Raw genomic sequence first — 22,143 nt, 5'->3', positions numbered from 1 at the left:
ACAAGCAAAATATTAAACTACCTTCAATTACCCCGTGTGTTCCTTCATCGATCATCTTTTACGGCTCGTGATGTCCAAATATTAAATATCACCGAGACAGTAGCGGTGACGTTTCTTCTTTTTTTAATGGGCACGATTTGATTGGTTCGATAATTCGTGGTCGCGCCTCAATAGAGAGGAAAAGTGCGCGCCAGTTTATTGTGTAAGAAATGTTGAAAGCATCTGAGTGGCCTAAGCTAATATTCTCTTCCCAAATGTCACCTCTCATAGCGCACAGATGTTCCCGGGAGGTGAAGAATGGCTGCTCGACAAGCAGTCTAATGAAGGCATTTCTCGCTCTTATTAAGGTTCTAATGACGATCCACTGTTAAAGGCAAAATGCGATCGCGTGGTCTACGCGCTTCACGAAGCGCTACCGCCGACAACCAACAAAAACAGCCGGCAATATGCGCGGAAAGAGCCTCTGGCTGTGTACTGCACACGCGCATTGTGCCGTCGCGCGCCACCGGCTATCGCACCAGCGCTTCGCAAGGGGTACATGGTCACGAGATCGCATGTTGCATTTAAGAGTGGACCGTACTGTACACACACGTCCGCAAACACTAAACCATGCAGAGGCGAAACGCATATTTACGTCTGACGGCGTGCGCTCTCGTTGATAAGGAACCCTAAACAAGCGACCAACTCCACCAAATGAGCCACGTTTGAGACGATCACCGTAGCAGCTCTGTTCCATGCGCGGACTTACCCCTTCTTCCGGGAAATTCAGGAGTAAAATACGGTAAAAATGATTTTCTTGACGGTGTTTTAGGGAAGTTTTAAAAACAGAGGAGAAGAGAATAAAGGCGCGCAGTCTACTGATCGAAGTGCAGACGCATAGCTCAGAAGGTCCGGACGTGATTTAGGTATGAATACCCAGGCATAAAAACATACGTAAACGTTTTAAACCACTATTTTGTCGTTATTCCGGCCTAATAGAGAAGAAAAAGACATGAAGAAAAAACATGGCTACAGCGTAAATAAAATAAAATAAAATCTCAAACTGCACAAAAAGCAATATCATTGCGCGCGCATATTCGAACACACGCAATAAATATTAACAAAATTCAAAGCTAATACCTACAGCTGCTCATGTCTTCATCAGGAGCGTTATATAGCTTTCAGGTTTCGTAATCTTATTCTCACGATACGCCCTCAACACCCCTTTCAGCTGACTCTTAGAGTGTCCTTCGGCTTCGCATGAGAGCGATGAGACCTGATATTTCGAAAGAAAGCAGAAATTTGTAGTATCCATCTACACCATGCATGTAAGACGCGAGAGGCACCGTGCAGGTTCAAATATACAGTCCTCTTTTGGGGATGATTTATAAGTATACACGGCTCGTTGGCCTCAGTTGTCGTCGATGCGATGTAACCTCTGCAGCTACGTTCTCGAGAGATGTCTGCACACCTAGCATTTTACTCCAAACGACGCGGCAAAAAGATACAAAAAAAAAAAAAACCAGGCCCTCTGCTGACACGCACATGCCGAGCCCTTTGGATAAAGTCTATAATCGAGTGAACCGAGGCTAAATATAATTTATATACAATGTGGCAGGTTGTGGGTAAACTAGCATTTCTGTTTGGTTGTTAGACGAAGGCGTTGTATGAAAGCTGCATTATTTCTTCCCATTTTTGCAGCGTATATTTTTATAAAGTACGCGGGACATGTCGCCTAGCAGCTCGTTCCAGCACCAGTTGCACCGGTCAAGGGCCAGGACGCGACGAGTACAACGTGCAAAGTGGCATTCTCTCATAAGACCGCTCGAGCAAGGAGCACCACATTGCAACTAGGATCACTCGCTCGAGCACCACATTGCAACTAGGATCACTCGCTCTTGAAACGAAAGAGACTGCCCTTTGACGCATGCGGGCATTGGAATCCTTCAAGACCCCTGATGGAAGAACAAGATTTCCTCTCGCATACTAACCGTACCAGGGTCTGAGCTGTACAGCAGGTTTCCAAATTGCAGTCGCATTTCGAATGAGCCTTACCGGCGCAGTACACAGCCAAGCGTGATCAGCATACTGCAAAGTGCCACCAAAACCACACATGGCCGACTCCTTCACGTTGCAGCATGTTAATGGTAAGAAGTACAGCCTCGATGAACGCTAACAAAAAATCTAATAGAGAGTCGATCCGCAGAACATCAATAGATTGCATCGATACCAGTAAAGCCTACGAAGTTATATATGCCCCTTAACTGAGAAAAAGAGCGCCCTAATAAAAATTAAAAAAAAAAAAAAGAAGCTACGAGCTTTCCTAGCAGCGTTCACCTCCGACCTATCGAACTAGAAGCAGCGAGAAAATCAGCGTCGAAAAGTTCGCGCAGGATCATTCCCAGCTAGTCAGTCTTGGCCCTTGGGCGCTCCGTTTCCCCTCCCCGTCCCTGAGCAGCATCAGTTGTCCAAGGGGAGAGAACCTCTCTGAAGGACGCGAAGCGAGCGCAGCTGCTACACCAGTGCACGAATAGCATACCAATTGTTCGCACAGGCTGAGAACCGTGCCGATTCGCAAGCTTGACCGTCGTGCCCAAGGTAAAAGAAAGAAAGAAAGAAAGAAAGAAAGAAAGAAAGAAAGAAAGAAAGAAAGAAAGAAAGAAAGAAAGAAAGAAAGAAAGAAAGAAAGAAAGAAAGAAAGAAAGAAAGAAAGAAAGAAACTGAAACGTATGGGCCGTCCTCCTCTCGTCGCCGCAACACAAAGCCATCGCCGCTGCCAACGCCGTACCTCGATAAGGAAGAAGAACGCCTTAACGCCGCCCTTTCTGGTCCGAGAGAAAGACGCACGTAAATACACACATGGACGGACTCGGATAAAGCAACAACCCAGCGGAGAGTGCAATAGGTGGGCGGAGGTATTTCACCACTAATCGAAAGCGACTCACCATCATTGCAATGAAGGAGCTTACTCGTGTAATGCCCAAACAATTCAGTGGGTCAAAACCTCGGCAAACAAGCCATATACAGCCATCCAACCAAGTGCTATCAGAAGAGCCGGACATCAGCTTGTCGGCGAAAGCACCGCGCACTGAAGCGAATTTCGCAAATGCCACTCCAGTTCCTCATTCGACTCAGGTCATTACTTTCACGCAGCGAAACCTCATTCAAAGGCGGAAATTTCAGCGAAGTGAGCAAAATTCTTGCTGGACGTTAGCGACATTGAATGACCAGTTCCCATGATGACCCTTGCAATGGACAATGCGTCGGATAACAACGTTTTCCCCGAACAATATATCTACCTGCCAACAAATGAAAGGCGCGAACGGGTATCGGTTGAGATAACGGCGATTGGAAATTGCGCTTTTTTTTTTTTTATTGCGCCTGCCGGAACTTCAATTTGCCATTAACGAAAGGCCAGTTCGTGCGTCCGAGCAGTGCCAACACCATCTAGTACTGCGTGCACAGCCAACGCAAGCGTTAGAGGAAGATAAAGGAGGGAAGCGACCATTTATATGCTTCGCATTTGACAGTGGCCGCCATCTTTGAAAAAGGGTCTCTTGTCCCATGCTATCGTGGGCGCTATTCCAGTGCTGAATAAAACGGCAAAAATTCCGATCGAGGAAAAGCCGAGATTTCTGCTAAGATACTTCTCCTGTCGGAGCGCGGATTAAGGATCCAAGAAAGGAGAGGCACAACCAAGAAATTAGTAAAAAGGAAACAGAAAGGAGTGTAAAATAAATAAACCTGCGCGCTTGAGATAGGATCGTGCTCTAGAAGGCAATATGAGACGAAAGCTGACAGTTCTTTTCAAGGAGGTCAAAGTACTGAAGGAGGGAAAAATACGAACAAAAGGGAATTTTTAGGAATGCACGCGTAGGCGACAACTACGGCAAGGAACCCGCTGCCGCACTCCCAGGCGCACGTGGAAGACGGAACCCCGGCGCCAAAGAGGCACGCACCACCGAGAGCAGGGCGGAGTCGGGCGCGCGCGCGCGGAGAACGAGGTTCTTCGCTTGGCCGGTGGAGCGGCCACGCCCAGTTGCGTGCAGTGCAGCTAGGGCACGTGCGCGTGACTGCGGAGCGCGACCGAACCTCGTTCGCGGTTACTGACATGGCGAAGACCAGACTGCTTTCCCACGCGAAACGCTAACACGCGCATCGTCCGTCTGCTATACATACGCAAAAGAGAAAAAAAAAAGCAGAAGTCAGGCTAGGGGCCTGTTTTAAGGCGAAAGCCTTTATGGCTCATGCTGTCGTGGACAAAATATATTCTGCTTTTGCGGCGGCTCTGATTGGTCGAGGCGGGATGACGTCATAGAGGTATCGACCAATCACACAGCACCACCACAGTATGCGCGAATGCGTGCCGTATATGGCCATATGTCAGGCAATTACCAATGATTGACTAATCAATTACTAACTAATCAATTAATCACTCAATACTAACTGATAAGTAATGTATTGAATAACTAATTATAGCCCAATTAATCAATGCATAATTTTTCAGTTAATTGCTACTTAATGTCAGTTGCGTAGCAGAATGCGGCACTCAGGATTTCGGCTTTTACTACTTTAGTCTCTAAATTGTCCCTCGGTAAATTTTTGGAAAAGGAAGAGGTGGCATTCACGTTTCCTTTCCGTAGAGGATATGTGCGCAGAAGATCTGGCGACTGAAGACTGATTATGTCGTACAGCAGCGCAAGAGAAAAAGCCGCAAAGAGAAAGGGAGGGGGAAAACACGCTGGTAGACTTTCCTTGTGCAACCTAAACTATTATTTTATTTTATCTTTTAAAGCCTAGCTTCATTTCGCGTCACAGAATACGGTACACTACAGTTAGTCATGTGCTGCCATTTGCAACTATATAAGTTTCTAGTTTTCCAAAGCAACATGGTTGCCGCGTGGGAACGCCTAAACCGACACATGATACGACCCTGCGGTCAAGGTCTCCACTTAGCAGAAATCTCGGGCGTACGGGGGAGTGCCGCCCTCCAGGCAACCCTTCCACTCCGGAGACCTCGATCCGTCGTGCCTAGGAAATTCTACACCACAAACACAGTGCAACGGGTATGTGTTGGCAGCGTCTCTTTAGTTCTTTATTGCGTGTGCGCGCTTGAGCGTGACCTGTGGTGCAACGGAGACTCTCCGACCAGCCCGTGCTCCGTGCGAACCGAGGAACTACAGCGAAAAGCCCAGCGTCCGCGAGGAGAGGCCAGGCTTCCTTCGGGAGTCGGATAACGTCTGGTACCGGCGCACATTCTTGATGCCGTCGGATGCACGAGCTAACTCTGCGCTGCAGCTCAAATCTTCCTTAAAAATAAACGACCAAATGACAGAAAGGCAAAGCCCCAGCAACAAGGATTGCGTCCAACCAGCTTCAGCGACGCTACCGCAAGACAGAACTCAAGAGATTTGCTGATTAGAGAAAAAGGGTGGGACCCCGAGGGGAAAACCCTATTAAGTGTTCAGTGCGTATTGTTCTGGTCTTGGCATCTTTCTTGCCGGTACACTCAGTTTTACTATTCCAAGATGTAACCATGTGAATATATCTTGTTGATGTTCCCTGAGTGCTCCTGTCTCCTTGTCCTTTCTTCTACGATGAAGCCACCGCAGATTCGGGTCGCAACACACTACAGATCGCAACACAGCGCTGGGACTCGCTCGAACACACAAAGCACCCAAAAGCAGACGACGAAGGGGGGTGGGGGAGGGGTACCACCCTCCCCCCCTGTGTGAAATTTCACGCAGGAAAGCCACGCTTAACACGGAAAATTCAACGAAACACATGTTTCAAACAGGACAGCCCCCATTAATCGCCTGTTGTTCGTCTGTCCGAGACAAACCAGTGGGCTGCAGTCTGCACCGCACGAGCCCGTATACGTTCACCTGTTCGGACCAAACGTTCTCAGACGTCGCTAACCATAGGTTTAGGCACAGCGGCTCCAGGCAGCAGGAGCAGAAGCCACTGAACGTGAAATATCGCGTAGTGAACGAGCCTTGGCAGCGAGACCTACAGCGATGTCGCCGTTCGCATAGAATTCCGATTGCGCCGAGCAACGACAGGCATGTGTCAGCCAGGCGATCGATCATCTCTTCGCAAACGAAAGAGGCGAAGCTTCCGTGGCACTGCACGGAACTCGCGAGACCTATAATGCCAATCGCCTGGGAAACGGGCCTTCCGCTCTCGCGGCCAGCTTTCGCTCACAGAAAGCGCGCGGCAACGGAGAAGGACGCGAGAGACGTTGCAGGAGTTGTCAACACCGGTCACGAGTCGCATGATGACTCAGAAAACGGACCTCCGCTATATTCTCGGATATGCGCGAGGTTGAATTTCCACCGCGAGACGCGTATAAATACGAAGGCGCGTGAGCGAGCGTGTCACAAAGCTACAAGTAAGTGCGCACACACGACACACGCTTCAGAGAAGCCGCTTGGCAGACAGACGTCCGAACGGCGAAGAGCCCAGATGCATGCGCCCCTCTGCTGACGGGAGACATAGGAAAGCGATCGTCGGCATCAGTGATTGTCGCCATCAAGATGTCGACCTTTCTGCGAGCAGAAGTGGCAGCAAAAATAATCAACGAGCATTGGGAGCTGCAGTTCGAGTCAGCAGTTGAAGAGATGAAGCACCTTTGTGCGCCGTCCAAGGCACTCATAGCTTCACAAGTCGTACAGCGCCCCGGGTTTCCAGAAGAAAAATTCGCCAAGCGCGACACATCAGTCGCTTCAAGAAAACATACTTCAGACAGCGCGAATTCCGGATCGGCATTTTGTAAAGGCGCGTAGTCGAAATAACCGGCAGTCAATCCGATGAAATTCGCGCCAAGCAAACTCCCCAGCAAAATTTTTACGAAGCAACGTGTGCTGCAACGCGGGTAGGCGTTAACGACACCGCGACCTTGGTATACAAACCGAGCAAGGTGCAATACGCGTTGCCTAAGTAGGCCGGCAAAAGAAAGTACGCACGTGCACCAACGGCATCGGAAAGAGGCACGAACGACCTCGGTTAGACGCGCGACGCGAACCGGTGAGACGTGGTTGACTTTTGCTTTTTCAGGCACTGGGCGAGTCATTAGCTCGGCCACGCCAAACGGGCAGGCGAGCACCAGCATACCGCACGAAGCGGTCGCAAATGCTCCGAGAAATCTCGCAAATGACCCGGCGCTTCGGGTCTCACCGTTCCTGTAGGGGCATGTGGCGATTCGTGGCGTACACATAAACGCGAGCCCGACCTTGAGACGGCGTGGACCCCGTCCGAGCGGGACGCGAGAAAGCCGGGTAACCTTGACAAGAAGACGCGGCCCGTCGCTGCCCAGACCGTGGCGGTCACGTGAGTGAGTGCCCCCACAGGAAGGGATCAAGGCCGCACCGGCCCCCAAATCGCCGATTTCGCCGTAAAGCTGCAGAACGCTGCATCCCCTTTGATGCTACCGCCCGCATCTCTATCGTGTGCAGGTATCCTTCGTCGCTTCTTTTGGGTGCCAGAAATGATCCGGAAAGAAAGAAAGAGAGAGAGAGAGGAGGGAGGGGAGGGGGGGGGGGGGGGGGGGCTATAACTATCCCACCGATCAAGCAACTAAACTAAATGCACGGCGCAATGAGCGCGTCTTCCGATCCGATGGCACGCACTGGATGGTCAAGGCTGTAAGGCGGGTTCAACAGAGGAAAGAAGAGGCCATCTCTTTCGTCGACCTTCGAGAGCAGAGACGCGGGTAGTGAGCACTTCGCCGAACAATAAGGCTTCTGTGATCTTCATTTTTCTTCGCACAATGGATCCGAAGAATAAAAGAAAGAGCCTCTTCTCCATCCGAGACGCCGGGGTAGTAAAACAAGTGATCACCACGCCGCGGAAACTAGTGACGATGCTGCTGTTATAAAGAGCAGCCCGTTCAGAGGGCAAGGACGAAGTTATTGACGTGACTTTGACGCAACGATCGACGGCACGCATACGCTTTATATGTTAACAAGTAAAACCTTATAGCCTGTAAAAGTGTATTAATATTTCGGAGACCCCGCCGGGGTGGCGCTGAGGTTAGGGCGCTCGACTATTGTTCCCAAGGATGCGGGATCGAATCCCGGCCTCGGCGGTCGCTTTTCGATGAAGGCGAAAAGCTAGGCGCCCGCGTGCTGTACGATGTCAGTGCATGTTGAAGAACCGTAGGTGGTCGAAATTTCCGGAGTCCTCCACTACGGCGTCCCTCATAGCCTGAGTCGCTTTGGGACTTTCTTTAAACCCCTTAAACCAAACCAAAGAATGCGGAGGATTCATGCAAGCCGAATCCTCTGAAGCGTCTGGACTCCTATAGCGATATTTGCAGCTGTTTAGGACACATAGTTCAATACATATATATATATATATATATATATATATATATATATATATATATATATATATATATATATAAAGGGGAAATGAGGGTGCTCGCTATAATACATGAAGGAAAGAAGCCAACAGTCGGCGATGCCAAGGAAAGCATTGGGGATTATGTTTTATGTCTTTTTTTTTTTAATTTTTGCTTTGATAATCACAGAAATGAGTAATGTAATCTGCTTAGGGGAAAGATAATTAAACACAAAGTAGAAGAAAAAACAACGTGCCGATGGTGGGGACCGAACCCACGACCTCCGAATATCGCGTCCAGTGCTCTTCCAACTGGTGAACACTCTCAAGGTTCGTATACAGACAACATTAATACCCGAGAAAGTAGCAGGGGGGAGGGACAGCGGCCGATGTAGCTCAGTTGGAAGAGCACCGGACGCGATATTCGGAGGTCGTGGGTTCGGTCCCCACCATCGGCACTGGCCATTCTGACGAAGGCTGTTCCACAGCCGAAACGTCAATAAATTGTTTCACACGTTGGTCTTCATTTTTCACTATATATATATATATATATATATATATATATATATATATACATTGGGCGCCACATGTAATAAGCTGAACATGCCTGCACGTCTAACAAAGCATGTCATTTTTGTGGAATTCATTAACATTCAGTATAAAGCAATCGCCTAACATTCATACTTTCAAGCGTAGTTTTCGTACTTTTCTGCTATCGCGTTGAATATATTTTATCGCGTCATATGCCCTTAAAGGCGGGGCTTACGTTCCCTCTCCACTGTTCAGTTTTCCTCTAGTATTGTCAACACACGGTACTGTTGCCATTGGAAGGGCTTTTATAACTCGCCAGACTGTGTGTCGGGTTCTCTTTCGTGAAATTTTATCTAACCTTACGCGTTTAACAAACGGGAATTAATGAAAAGCGTAAAGCTCCCGCGATTGATGGCGACTAGCAGTTATATACCCGCATACCTGAAGCGCACGACAATACATCTGGGACGGCAACAGCAAAGCGTCGTCCAAATGTGAGAACGGCCGGCTGTCTTCACCGAGGAGGTTATAAAAATATAACCTCCTTGGCGTTCACCGACAGGGCACGCGCAAGACATCAGCTTTTACCTCAGCTGCCTACTCCGCCAAAGCGGTCGCGGCCATTTCAATATATGCGTCCCTTTCTCTTTACGCCGCATCTAGCAGGCACGCATGCCGAGCACCCAGCGTGCGCGCGGCCTTGCCTGGAAAGTAAGAGCGCGCCACAGCAGCACGCGCATGCCAAGAAGCTAAGCCATACAGCATATATATATATATGATATAGCTTACGGACACCCCGCTTAGCGGATTGCGCACGCGGGTGTCGGTCGGCAGCGCGAGCCGCGTTCATTCATCACAGCCCCCGTGCGCGGGGCCCCTCTTCGCCGCGCGCGCGTACGCGACGTGTTTCCGAAGGGCCTTGTTTCCGAAGCGGCGGTGCGGCTGGTGCCACCGGAACGGTAGACCGAATTCGCGACGCTCAAGTGTCCCGTTATAGTACTTTGGACGAGCACACGCCGACTCCGTGAAAGCTGCACTAAACGCTACGCTGCGAGGTAGATCTGTATTCATACAAAAATCCCCGCGGCATTCTGTCAGTGCTGGCACGTCACATGCTTAGGTGCGTGCGAGCTTTCGGAATAATGCAACAAATATATTCTTCACTGCACACATATACCTGTCTCTCTCTCTCTGCTCACCTGTGTCGGCATTTTTTTCGTATCGCAACACGAAGAAAAAATTCAGAGAGAGACAGAGAGAGAGATTTATACGCCGATTACGCGCGACAATGAGATAGCATAAAGCTCATAGTGAGCCGCTATGCCAACTGCAGCCTCCTCGCAATGTCCGCCGGGGTGCGACGTCGCGCCTGGAGTCCACCAACAAGCTTGCGATACAGTGCCGACCCGCTACTGCAGGCGTCCATGAATTTGTAGAGCGATGGTTCATCTCCCGCTTGACGACTGACTCTGATTACGAAAAGCAATCCTGTGCTATGTATGCCCCCGTACTTATGCAGAAATCTGAGGAGTCAAAATATCTGACCGAACACCAGCTCACCGGTGCAGGATGCATATATCAATTAAGCGATTATGCGCAAATCCGAACGGCATCGGTCGTGGTTGGAGTCGCCTGACAAGATCCCAATGCCCGTCTTAATCCCCTCTTCACCCTAATATCGCACTATTACTAAAGCGCACTTTACTCTGCGCTTAACTTGTATTTCTTTTCGCTCTTGATGTCACCGGTCCAAACAGCGCCACGCTGACGGTTAGATTCAAGAGAAGTTCATTAAAAAGACGAACTAAGCCCATGAACAGTTAGATTCAAGAAAAGTTCATTAAAAAGACGAACTAAACATTCCGTGAAGCCCATGAACAGTTCTGCGTCTCGCATAGGGCTAAAGAGTGGCACTTCGTCCGTCCACAGAAAAAAAAAAAAAAAAAAAAAAAAAAAAAAAAAAAAAAAAGAAATGGAAATAGGGAGCCTAAAGAGTATGTTAAATCACAGTGGCTCAAGACCCACCCGTTAAACTTAGGGCGGACGCAATGAGCACAATCACAAGTAAGCCCTTTCGACTGTAGTCTTTGTCAAAAGTATAGAGCTCAAGGGGTCTGCTTCTGAGGCACTTCGTGCAGCTTGTAATGCATTTCCAATGTTCCGAATCTCTTGATGTTAAGAAATTTTTTTGTCCTACGTTCTACAATGGGAAAGACATCCACTAATATTAAATCAGCGCCCTCCACGGCTCAAAATCAGACCCCCCTGGGCTCTACACTTTTGGCAAAGGGTGTACATCTCCCCTTCACACAAAAACACGTGTACCTGAATATATGCACATTGGTACAGTAGTGCAGAAACCATATAGGAAGCAAAACAGGCACACAAAGCCCTTCAAACAAAGGGGAATCAAAATGTGCCAGTCGGTGCGAGGTGCGAGCGATCTGAGGAGAGCTGAAAAAATCCAGGAAAAAAAAAAAAAAAAAAAGTAGATGGTTGAAATTAATGTCGAGTGTCAAGAAGCCGTACATTTGGCGGTGCACCGAGAGGAGCTAGCGCGAAACCTCCGAGAATCGCCGGCACAGTCATGAGCCCACTTGCCCTCAACACGAGGGTCCGCGCGACGAATACGGAGGGAGGTCAGACCAAGCACAGACATCGGCGAGACTGAGACGCGTCACTCAAAGCTCTGTCGATCAACCGAACCTCTCGAAAGTCTTAATGAACGGTTTTGCTATTGATTCGGTATCCATTTCATCTGCTATCACGAGCCATCGACCATGAGTTCGCTCAAGGCCTCTCCCAGTGCAACTTCGAGGCCTAAAAAGCAGGTTTAAAGAAAAATACTAGTCCAAGCGTCGCGGGACAAAGTTGGGCCCCCGACTTCGGCCGTATTTCAGTCAGCGGTGTTGCACGACTTGTTTTCGTAAAACTCGGCACATCCGCGGCTCAGCAGGCCTGCGGCGATCCAAAGGGATGTGTAGCGGTAGATTTATGATCGGTTCGCGAGCGCTGCTCTCGGCCAAGCTGCAGCCTTGAAAAGCGGCGCGCGGCTAGAAAACAACGCTTCATCACGAAGCAAGCGTCCAGCGCGCGGGAAAAAGCGCGCCGCCGCTGACATGGCGGACGCGCCGAACGAGCCAGCCGCTCGCATGCAGATAGCGAAGACTTGCGTCGTAAGGCTTCGCGTCGTGGTTATGGAGGACGACTAACGATCGACTGGTGAAAGCAAGAACAAAGGTTCAATCCCAGCCGCGACAGCCGCTTGCCGTCCAAAGCGCCCGTGCCCGTGCATATAAAGTAGCACAGCACTTGAACGAACGTCATTTAAGCGAACTATTCAGTTGTACGAACTTTCTTGTTCCCCGCCGAGGCTCAACTGAACTCTATACGCAAACGCTTTTAATTTCAACAAACTTCAGTTATTGCTCATTTCAGTTCAACGAAAACCTTCCGCGGCGCTATCCCTGTGACGCCCAAGTCATACGCAGCACTTCCAACAAGCACAGCCCGCACTTATTGTTGCATATTTTTACGTTGAACCATGTTTCATTACCGCGTGACGGAAATTGGCAGTCATTTAGCTTTAAACTGAATTGGCTATCTAAACAAGCTTATAACCAGCCGAATCAAGAGCTGGCTTTGCATGCCTAATGAACTCCGCAGCCATAGCCATAGCTTCAGCCGTTGTAGGCCTTTTACTACAACGTTGTAGTATACAACAGCCGTTGTAGGCATACATGAAAGCCATATGTATGCATGCTGGTTAATTATGATCTGCTAAAGCAATGATCTGGTTGCAGAAAGTGAAGGCCTTTGCTGCTCAGCAGACTATTGTGCCGGACAAGGTTCACAAGATCTTCAAGATTTCAAGGCCACTGGTTCAAAAGAACTGCAAAAGATTACTGTATTCATCGCCTGCAAATGAGCCTCAGTCGCCAATATATAGGCTGGAATATGATTTCAACACCCTATGTTTATTGGAGCGAATGGAAGCAACCTTCTTATTTAACGACGTCAGTCATATATTGCACGTTAAAGAACGACAGGTGGTCGAAATTTTTCCAGAGCGCCCCACAACGACGCCCCTCCTGAATCACTTTGACTTTAAACCCTATAAACCAACCACCGCGGTCGAAGCGACCCTTTGCGCGCCAGGCAAAGGCGGCCAGTTACTTTTGTTTTTTTTTTTTTTTATTCCACCCGTTCTTTTTATAGCGCAGCACTTAACCGCCCATGCCTGGTTTGAGCGGCGTCGGCGTGTCCCGGGGGCCCCACCCTATCACAGTTGGCATTCTGCTTGACCTCCCGCGACCCGCCATGCTCATCCGGAACACCGGCGTCTGGGCAGTCTGCTGAATATGGCAGAGTTGGGACCTTTGAAGGACGTCTCAACTGAAATTAGAGTGCGCGCACCTGCTCCACACTGTAAAAACAAAAACACCTTTTTGGGCATTTGTCTGATTCAAAACAGCCTTACACCCTGAGTCTAGGGTGTTCGTGCCATTGGAAATCACCTCTTGCATGCCAAAGGGGTGCTTTGGTTGGAGAATATGCCTTAGGGTGTTACGGGCAAGCAATATCACCTAACATGCTGGGGGTATATGGCTGCGTAACTTCGTAGCCTTTTATACACAAGCGGCGCTGCTAATATAACCCAACACCTAAATAAAGCACCAAAAGTAACGCTAAAATTAAAATTACACATGAGTGCTTTCTAAAAATGAAACAGAAACTGAAACAAAATTTCACCGCCAGGAGGCCGCCGGTAGCTACGAACGCTCTTTTCAAATTTCACAATATGGCCGTTAGCATTGTGGGGTGCGTTTCGACCACGTTTCGGCGAATGCTGAATGTGCTTCTTCGATTGTGTACCCTCGTGAAATGTGTTGCATCTCCCATGCATATGTGTTACAGAAGTGTGTACGCTTGTGAAGTGCCTTCTACATGTGGTGTTTAACGCAAACGGGCATTTATCGTGTCGGCAAGTGTCCGGGCTTCTTTTTGCGTTGCTCAGTCCGAAGGACTGCTGCACCGCTTTATGTTTGAGATGTTCGAAAGAAGAAGGCATGGACGATTTTTTTTTCTGCGTGACTAAGAGGTATATGCGCCGACTACATTGCACTCGCGCTGAAATCGCACTGGTTGGTTCGGTGCCGGTGATACGAAGGCGGACAGCGTACTTTGCGGCTGACGCAATCGTCTGTAAAGGTAAGCCTATTCTCACGCATATTGCGCTTTGTGGGAACAGAGTCCTACCGGATTGCTGTATTCTGTGTCTTTTTGTGCCGGAATGCTCCAGAATGTGCTGAAATGAAAACGTGAGACACGCGCTTGTTTTCACCTGGCTGCCAAAATGACATCGCACATGTGGTAGATGTCGCGGCGAGTTACGCAGATTTCGCGCAAGAACATCAGTCTCAACTTTCTTGAACAGAAATAATGTATGTGCTACGTTTCCTTGCATTTTGTACGCGCAGGAGTTTCACGAAACGATTTTCGTTTCTTGACAGTTTGATACTTGCGCTCAGTTCGCAACGGCTCGGTTTTGTTCTACCGTTTCCGTTCGTGCGGCAAGGTCATGTTGGCGTACTACCTTATTATCTCCTAGCACTCTCGACTCCCCCCTCCTCCCTTATCTCTTATGGCGATTTCCACTGGTCGATCGGAGCAGGGCGCCCGAGCCGACCTAGAGCGCTACAGAGCGAATCAGCCTTGGTCGACCAGCGGAACGTGTAGAGCGCGCGGCGGAAGTAAAGCTGAGCCGGTTTCGAAAGTTGTAGCCGCATCCCAGCGCCAAAATGTTTGCGGTAGATAAATAGGCAGGAGTGCGGTCCTCAACAACTTGCTTTCTCATTTTTTTAACGCTGCAGACGTTTTTCGATATACGCACTTCGACATATTCGCGCAAAAAACGGTGACATCCAGCGTCCACTGCCGATGTCGCTGAAACGGTCAAAAACAGCCAAAAGAATCCAGCAGCATCCGGAAGTGACCGCGTCAGCGACTAGGACTTCCGGCGAGATCCGACTTCGGTCGGCGGATCGAGCTGGAGCGTCCCGAGCTGCCCCAAACGACCAGCGGAATACGCGCAACCTATCTTGATCGACCAGTGGAAATCGAAATCGTCGTCCCGGAGCAAGAAAACGTGCTCCGTAGCGACCAGTGGAAATCGCCATTAGACTTCGCGCTCGCTCTCCTGAAACCTTTCATGCTTCGTCGTCTTCTTTCACTCGGAGCGCTGCCCCCCCCCCCCCCCCCCCCCCTTTTTTTTTTATTTACTCGGAGCATAGGCGCGCACCGTCCTGCTGCTCGGGGAGCGTCCTCCCGCAGCCCTTCTGTTTAAACTTTTTGTTCGAGGAGGCTATGTTCGTTCTCGGCGGCCGTTCAGCGCGGCACGCCTCTGCGCTCGTGCTCTCGGCATCGAAGTGCGCTGGTCGGCCGGCCTGGTTGCATAATAGTTTATTCCAAACTGCGTAAACTATAGGCCGCTATCATCAGCCTATGTGAACTTCCCCGCGTCTGGATTTGCCTTTTTTAATCACAATAGGAGCATTTTTCATTTTACGGGGACCATCTTTTGCGGTTGCATGGAGTGTGAATTTGCATTTTTATTATGCTGCTTTTGTTATGGCGTTTACTTTCGCTCTCGAAGAATCATTTAGGTACATATTTTATTTTCAGCAAGACTTCAATTAAGGCACTTGTACACGTGCTAAGTCAGCTGATGTGGTTCAAACCATCCAGTTTTCATTATTTTTGTTGTCACATTTCAACATAACTGTTTGACCGCATTGCTTGATTTTTGTAGTGTCTTTAGACTAGAATAAATGGATATTCGATACTGATGCCTCAGCATTCAAGTAGAGGTCGACAGCTTGAATTCTGTGGCCAAATATTGTACCGGATGTTGCTATTACAGAGTTTCATTCTGATCAGATGTTTACTTTTTTTTTGTTTTTTGCTTAAATGTACATATGAAGCGGTTATCATAGCCTCAGTCACATATGTTTACCTTCTTTGCTCATCACAGTGCGCATATTGCAGGCAAATTTGTAACTTACTGTTATTAAAAAAAAATTGTAATGTATATGTTGAAAGCAGTTTATTGATTTAAAGGGCCCAGAAAACACTTTGACTTTCATATGCTAACGATGCATGTCTGTATATTGTCTCTAAGAATTGAAGCCTACTTTTTAAAGCTGAGCGGGGACCCTTAAGATATATTACATATTTTATTGCCATTCAGCCGTGTGCCAAGTTGAGGGAAGGAGGATCATAATTTTTGCTTTGTTATTTTTTATATTAGACTTTCCTTAATATTGCTTGCAGTTTGGCGATGAGTGGCAAAATACTGATGGTTTTTGCAGTTTTCTAACCTTAGTAAATAATTGTATTTGCTGTTTGCTAATGCCAGCTTTTTTTTTTTTTTTTCAGATATGTACAAAGGCATCAATTGCCTTAGCTTTTGTACAATGATTTTTAATATTCAGTTACTTGAAACATTGAGTAAAATGAATTCTTTATGGCTACGATTCACACAAACTTGCAGTTCGTACATGACGTCAACATGCTGATCAAGAAGGACGGCGAAGAGGCAGTTGAAATTGGCCTTAACAAGACACTTGTCTTGGTTTTGAAGGACACCATTCGTGCAAGAAAAAAGGACATTGCCCCCGGTGCTCGAAGTATGTTCTGAGGGAATGCGTGAAAGGAGAAAGAAGCGTAAGTATTAAGCTGTTTCCTTCTGTTTGCTGTATGTGCTATCTAATTGACAGTTTTTCGCTAAATGCCTACATTTTTGCCATTTTGCATTGCCTTATAGATATACTAAAAACATGGTTGAGCATCAGAAAGAATAATAAAACCATAACTAGCCTGTGCATTTCTTCATATGTAACAATTTTCGCATTAGCTATATTTAAATTACCTATTGTTCTTCTCCATTGTAATGGTGGAGCCTTTTCGAATCTGTTCAACTAGCAGCAGAGAATTAGGTGATACCTGATTCAAATCTTCACAAGCTTTGCTAATTTTTGCTGTCAGATGTTTGGCTTTCAGTTTGCGTGCCTCTACATGTTTTCAATTTTGTTTATTTGCCTTCTTAAATTAGACAATAAATTATCGCCTCAAAACTCGGCTGTCTCTTTTTACCTACAAGGAGGTACACCATTGTTTTGTTGCTTATTTCTATTGTAGATGTACAGACAGTATGCATTCTGCAACTCTTGGCAAACATTGGGAACCAGCCGGGAGCTCTGGATGTTGTTTGTATCATTTGTAAGTTTTCTCTTTGTCATTTGAATATTCAGGAAGCCTTCTTGAAACCGACATTATTAGCGAATTTTCTTTGTTTCTAAAATGGTTTACAGTCTAACTTGTAACATATATTAGTGATTCATAATTCAAATATAAATACTACACAAGTTTTTATCACAACTATGAATTCTTTGCTGTGAAAGGATCATTTGCACTGCAAGTACAATCAAAAGCACTTTTAAGAGACTCCTGCCATCACATACTTACCACGTCGTATTGCATACAAGAGTCACCTGATGAAGCACTGGTAATGTCAAGATTGGTGCAGTGTGCCATTTGACTAAGCACTCTGCTGCAGTGGACCAGCAGTGCTTTATCAGATGGCTCTTGCAGTAGCTTGGTGGGGTTTAGCATTTGCTGGAAAGGGGTCTCTCAACCTGCTCATGCATGCTAGTACCTAACATGTTCCTAATGTCTGGAATATATAATCTGAGACTGCTTCAAAAGAAATATTTGCCACATTGTCTTATCCTACAGGCTTCTGAAGGTGGGTAATGCAGTTTAATAGTTGTTTTTAAAAGATGCTGTAATTTGCTAGCCAAGTTTGAAATGATGTAATAATTTTAATTCTTCTGAGATTAGGTTTACCACATTGGTTGGGAGAAAATACTGCTGTGTTTCAAGGTTCATGCTGTAGAAATATAATGCCTTCAACTACAGATGCTAACATTTCATGCATTAATCATGTGGCACTGTCATAGACATTCTCATTTATAGTAAACATTCTCAATAAATCCAAATTGTTATTTTTGCATTTCAAGTTAGTCAACATATTTTTAGTATTCGAACCTTTAGTATTTCAAAGTGCTCAGACTGCCTGCCGCTATAACGATTACAACTTCTTGAACACTTGAGCTTCCTGCCGCCTCTTGAGGCTCACCACTGATGTTCTGGATGTCTATGCATACAATGTGCTATGCGTGGAAAATGTTTTAACATGCCATGGTTCAGTGTTGACATTTTTTAGAGCTTCTGCTGTTTGGTTGTTTGGTAATGCTCTGCTGTTGAACATGTAATTGTCGCTCAACTCAAAACTTCAGTGTACACTTTCAATGAATAATGTGTGATGAAGTTTCAGAACTGCCACATAGAGCAGCGAGAACACTTTTTCCTTGTTACTAAACCTTAAATGTAAACACTTCAGGAAGCATTGCGATGACCTAGGGCTTGGCTGGTTCATACTTAGCACAAGAAGACGTGCAAAAGTTCAGAAATGCATTATGTGTTATGTATTACATGCACTTCTTTTTTTTTTTTTTTTTTTTTGTTTTGTAGTGCCCCATCACTAAGTATGCTCTTTCCACGTTTTCTTTTTTTGTTTGGTTTTGGTTCTGTAGTATCTACTTGGCCAGTGCAGGGTATGCTGTAGGCCTTGTGTGAAGCCTTCATTGAGCCAGCTGTTAATATTTTAGTAGTAAACACCGTGCTCCAGTGCTGTTTATTGTTTATTTACATTTTTAACTATCATAATAAGCATTCCAGTTCATGTGAAATGAAAAGTTCGTGGGGCAGCATAGAAGTTCTCTAACCCAGGTGCTTTTGATGAGTGTAGCCATTTTTGTTTGATAAAATAGCTTGCATAATCTAAAATTACCATGCAACAGCATGCTGCATGAATAAAAATGGGTTGACCTTATGTGCTCTCATTTATGGCTTGATCAGACTGCTGGCTTTGTGCCTCCTGAACCAACCATAACAGTATACTCTGCATTGTTAATTGTGAGATAACCACCAGTGGTTTCCGATAGGGCCCTTTTCCAGCACACTGCTGAACACTAAAGGGGCATTGGCGTATTCTAAATATAGAGTAGAAAATATGTTGAATTTGCTTTTTGCCAGGTGCAGTGCATATTTATACAACTGCTCTGTTATGCACTTCTTTCACAATTTTATCAAGGAACAGGAAGGAAAGCCTGACACGCCGTGCGTCGGATATACTGGGAGCAGCATCAAAGAAGCTGAAGAGTATTTCCCCTTCATTCAGCAGCTGAAGCTTCTTCGAGTCATCGACTCTACTTAGGGTATTGTTCCAATAATGGGTCGATTTTGGCTGTTCAATCTGACATATGACAAGGGGTCCGACAATTTGTGCTGCTTTATAGAGCACCTCTTTTTGGGCGTCTGCGTGTCGAAGCCAAGATGCGCTGCACGACGCTTTATTTCATCGCTTAAGGCCGAATTTTATGCGAGCGCACGCATTGACACTGACAAAGCATAGTATTAATATTGTGTACTGCGATTATTGCTGCATACGACTAAAAGTTTTGTTGTTGTTTTTTACGAAATGTCATCATGCTGTTGTGTTCATTGTTCGGTTCTGTTTTTGAAAAAAATGTATACTTTGTTGTCTGCATTTGTTGGAACTGTTTTGCTTCTTTTTTTTAGGTATTTACGTACATACCATGTATGTTTTTGCCCGTCTGCTAGGCTCTCGGTGGAGAGTGGCAGTATTGTTAAATAAATGAGGTTCCATAGCGCGCATCAATGAAGAAACAGAACACAAGTGCCCCCCTGCCCCCCCCCCCTCTACCAGCACCCGAGCACCCACTAGCCCGAACCCTGACCCTTCTATGCCAAATAAAAGACTTCCAGTTGTGACATTTTTTTTGTAGCATGCTCTGTGAATTTGAAAAAACAATCATACTGGCATGGGCCATTCGAGATGTCAAAATAATGGCATGCAGCATCTCTTTACATGCTCATTTGGCATTACAGGTGGTTAAAAGGAATGCCATTAGGCTTGATTGCAAATGTGCACATGTGCATGTAGTGGCAAAAGTAATTCCTAATTAGGGAATGCAATATATGGATGTTATCCGCACTGATTTTTATCAAGGGGTGTACGGGTGCAATGCCACTGCTTCCACCCTGCAATAGGGTGTAAAGGTGATGAAAACACCCCAGTGCATTGGCCCCATAGAAGGGTGTTATGACCAACCGAAGCACCATCTTTGAGGGTGTACTGGCACTCTGAAGCCACTTTTTTTCAAGGGTGCATGGGTGTTAGTTATAGACATGCGAAAACACCTAATAAGGTGTTTTTGTTTTTACAGTGCAGCCACACCCAGTCGTGCGAACGCTATAGAACACATTCACTGCCTATTTGTGTGGCGGTGCCGTCATGCTCTGACCTGGCTTGGTCAGTTCATCGCTGTTCTTCTCTTTCTTTTTCTTTGAACGTGTTTTCGAGTGAGAGTTCGCAGTGTTTCTTGTTCTTTTTTTTTTTTTTTCTTTATATTGCCGCTGCACCGCTTCGCCATTTTTGCTACGGTGCTCAAACTATACGACTTGCTTTTTCGTACGATATACCGCCCCTTCGCGATTAAGAAAATAAATAAATAAATAAATAAACCGTTTCACAGGCTCTTCGCTTCACCGCAAAAGTCATCACGATTTGAAACAAAAGAATAAATAAACCATTCCACGTGTTGTTTGCTGCACTATACCGAAGGTAAAGGCGACATGAGCCAACCGCGATTGCGCTCGCTACATATGGTAGTGTTAATATGTCCCTGTCGACCACGTGCAAAAATGTAGGCACACAATCACGTGCGCGTCAGACCTGATTGGCACGGGTCATCCTAACCTTCTGTGGTGCAGCAAACAGCCTGTAAAACGAAGTAGTTAGTATACCGACCATTCTTTAACAGTGCGTCAATGAACCTGCAGGGCAAAAATTATGTGTGTTTTTTTTTTTTTTTTTGTACATGAGTGCAACGGGGCGCTTGAAATTGTCTCGAGGCTTTCAAACCACACCTGCGGATGATTATTCTAAGCAGACTATCGCATCACATTTCTTGAACCTCCCTGCCTTAATTCTGGTAAACAATATTTCGCAGTACAACGAGGAGAGGCTTGGTTATAAAAAGGGGGGAGGGGGGGGGGGGACAACAAGAAACAGGAAGCAGTAACTAAGTTTCGAGTAAAGTACGATGCCATGACTGACGAACCCATGACCCATGACGTCACGGAGAGAGTCAGAAAGGGCCATTTTGTGCACATCGGGCCGCAACTTAATTGCTCGGTCGTAGGTCCGCTGAGAAGAACCGACAGCTTCGATCATTTACTTGAAATGCGCAGAAAACCAAGCTCGAAAATTCTGCCCTCATAAAATGGAGAGTGAATATCGGCAGGGGCGCAGCTCGTGCCATTACGTATGCAAGGTTATCTCCGATCGAAGCCACAAAGCAGGTAAACTAGTTTCATTTGTGCTAAGAAAAAAAAAAAAAAAAAAACCCATGCGGCTATGAAATTCAGCAGGAAGGATAAGAGCAATGCGGAGAAGCTTTTACAAAAAAAAAAAAAAAAGTGTCAGTAAAATGCGAGGAATCCCGAAATAACGCCGTACTGGTACCGGCAAATTAAGTTAGCCGTAATCGATAGAAGATAGGCAGCATCCTCACCACACAGCGAAATAATAGTTCTTGTTGTTTAAGCTTGAGAAGACCTAAAAGTTAAATACAGGGTCGCCACCAACGGCTAATCAAGCACGCGGATTCAAGACCACGCAATGCTATCATTAGTCCTTCACTTTTAACCGCCGGCAACCACAATCCTTGTCAGTGTAGACGTCACCACTGAATGGAGCTTTTTAAATTCAGTTTTCTCGATTTAAAAAAGCACTGCACATCCAGAGAGATGACAACAGCACCAGATGACTGATATGCCGGCGTATTGACAATTGTAGAAGCCCGCCCGCGGTGCCGAGTGCTTCAATGGCCTGAGAGTATCGCGGGCGGCCCTCAGACAGCCTACTGTTTTCTGTAACTTGTTTTCTGTATTCTGCTTTAATTTTTATTTTTAACCTAACCTGTCATTTCTCCTTACCTCTTACCTCTATTATTTCCTCCTCCTGTCCCTCGCTATCAATTTTCGGCGTCCCCAGTTCAGGTGTTTCAGTTTTCTCGGCAGCAGATACCGGGGCTGGCAAACATATTTTTACTAGCGTTTACGTTGTTTATTCAACAATAAATA

The 22,143-nt window shown here is 46.5% G+C and overlaps 1 protein-coding gene and 1 long non-coding RNA gene across 3 annotated transcripts in view; one reads left to right on the top strand and one right to left on the bottom strand.

Moving 5' to 3' along the window:
- Positions 1-22,143, bottom strand: part of LOC146191522 (phospholipid-transporting ATPase VA-like) — a 135,632-nt gene that overhangs the window by 69,176 nt on the left and 44,313 nt on the right. The gene's annotated exons all lie outside the window — the stretch shown is intronic.
- Positions 13,682-19,738, top strand: LOC146191523 (uncharacterized). The gene is made up of 4 exons (XR_014706353.1): positions 13,682-14,061; positions 16,403-16,575; positions 17,050-17,130; positions 19,067-19,738. It is a non-coding gene; the product is annotated as an uncharacterized LOC146191523 (long non-coding RNA).

Source organism: Amblyomma maculatum, chromosome 4 (assembly GCF_055883805.1).
Source record: "Amblyomma maculatum isolate TAMU_Amacu chromosome 4, ASM5588380v1, whole genome shotgun sequence".
Classification (NCBI taxonomy): Eukaryota; Metazoa; Arthropoda; class Arachnida; order Ixodida; family Ixodidae; genus Amblyomma; species Amblyomma maculatum.
This window is presented reverse-complemented; position numbering and strand designations above follow the sequence as displayed.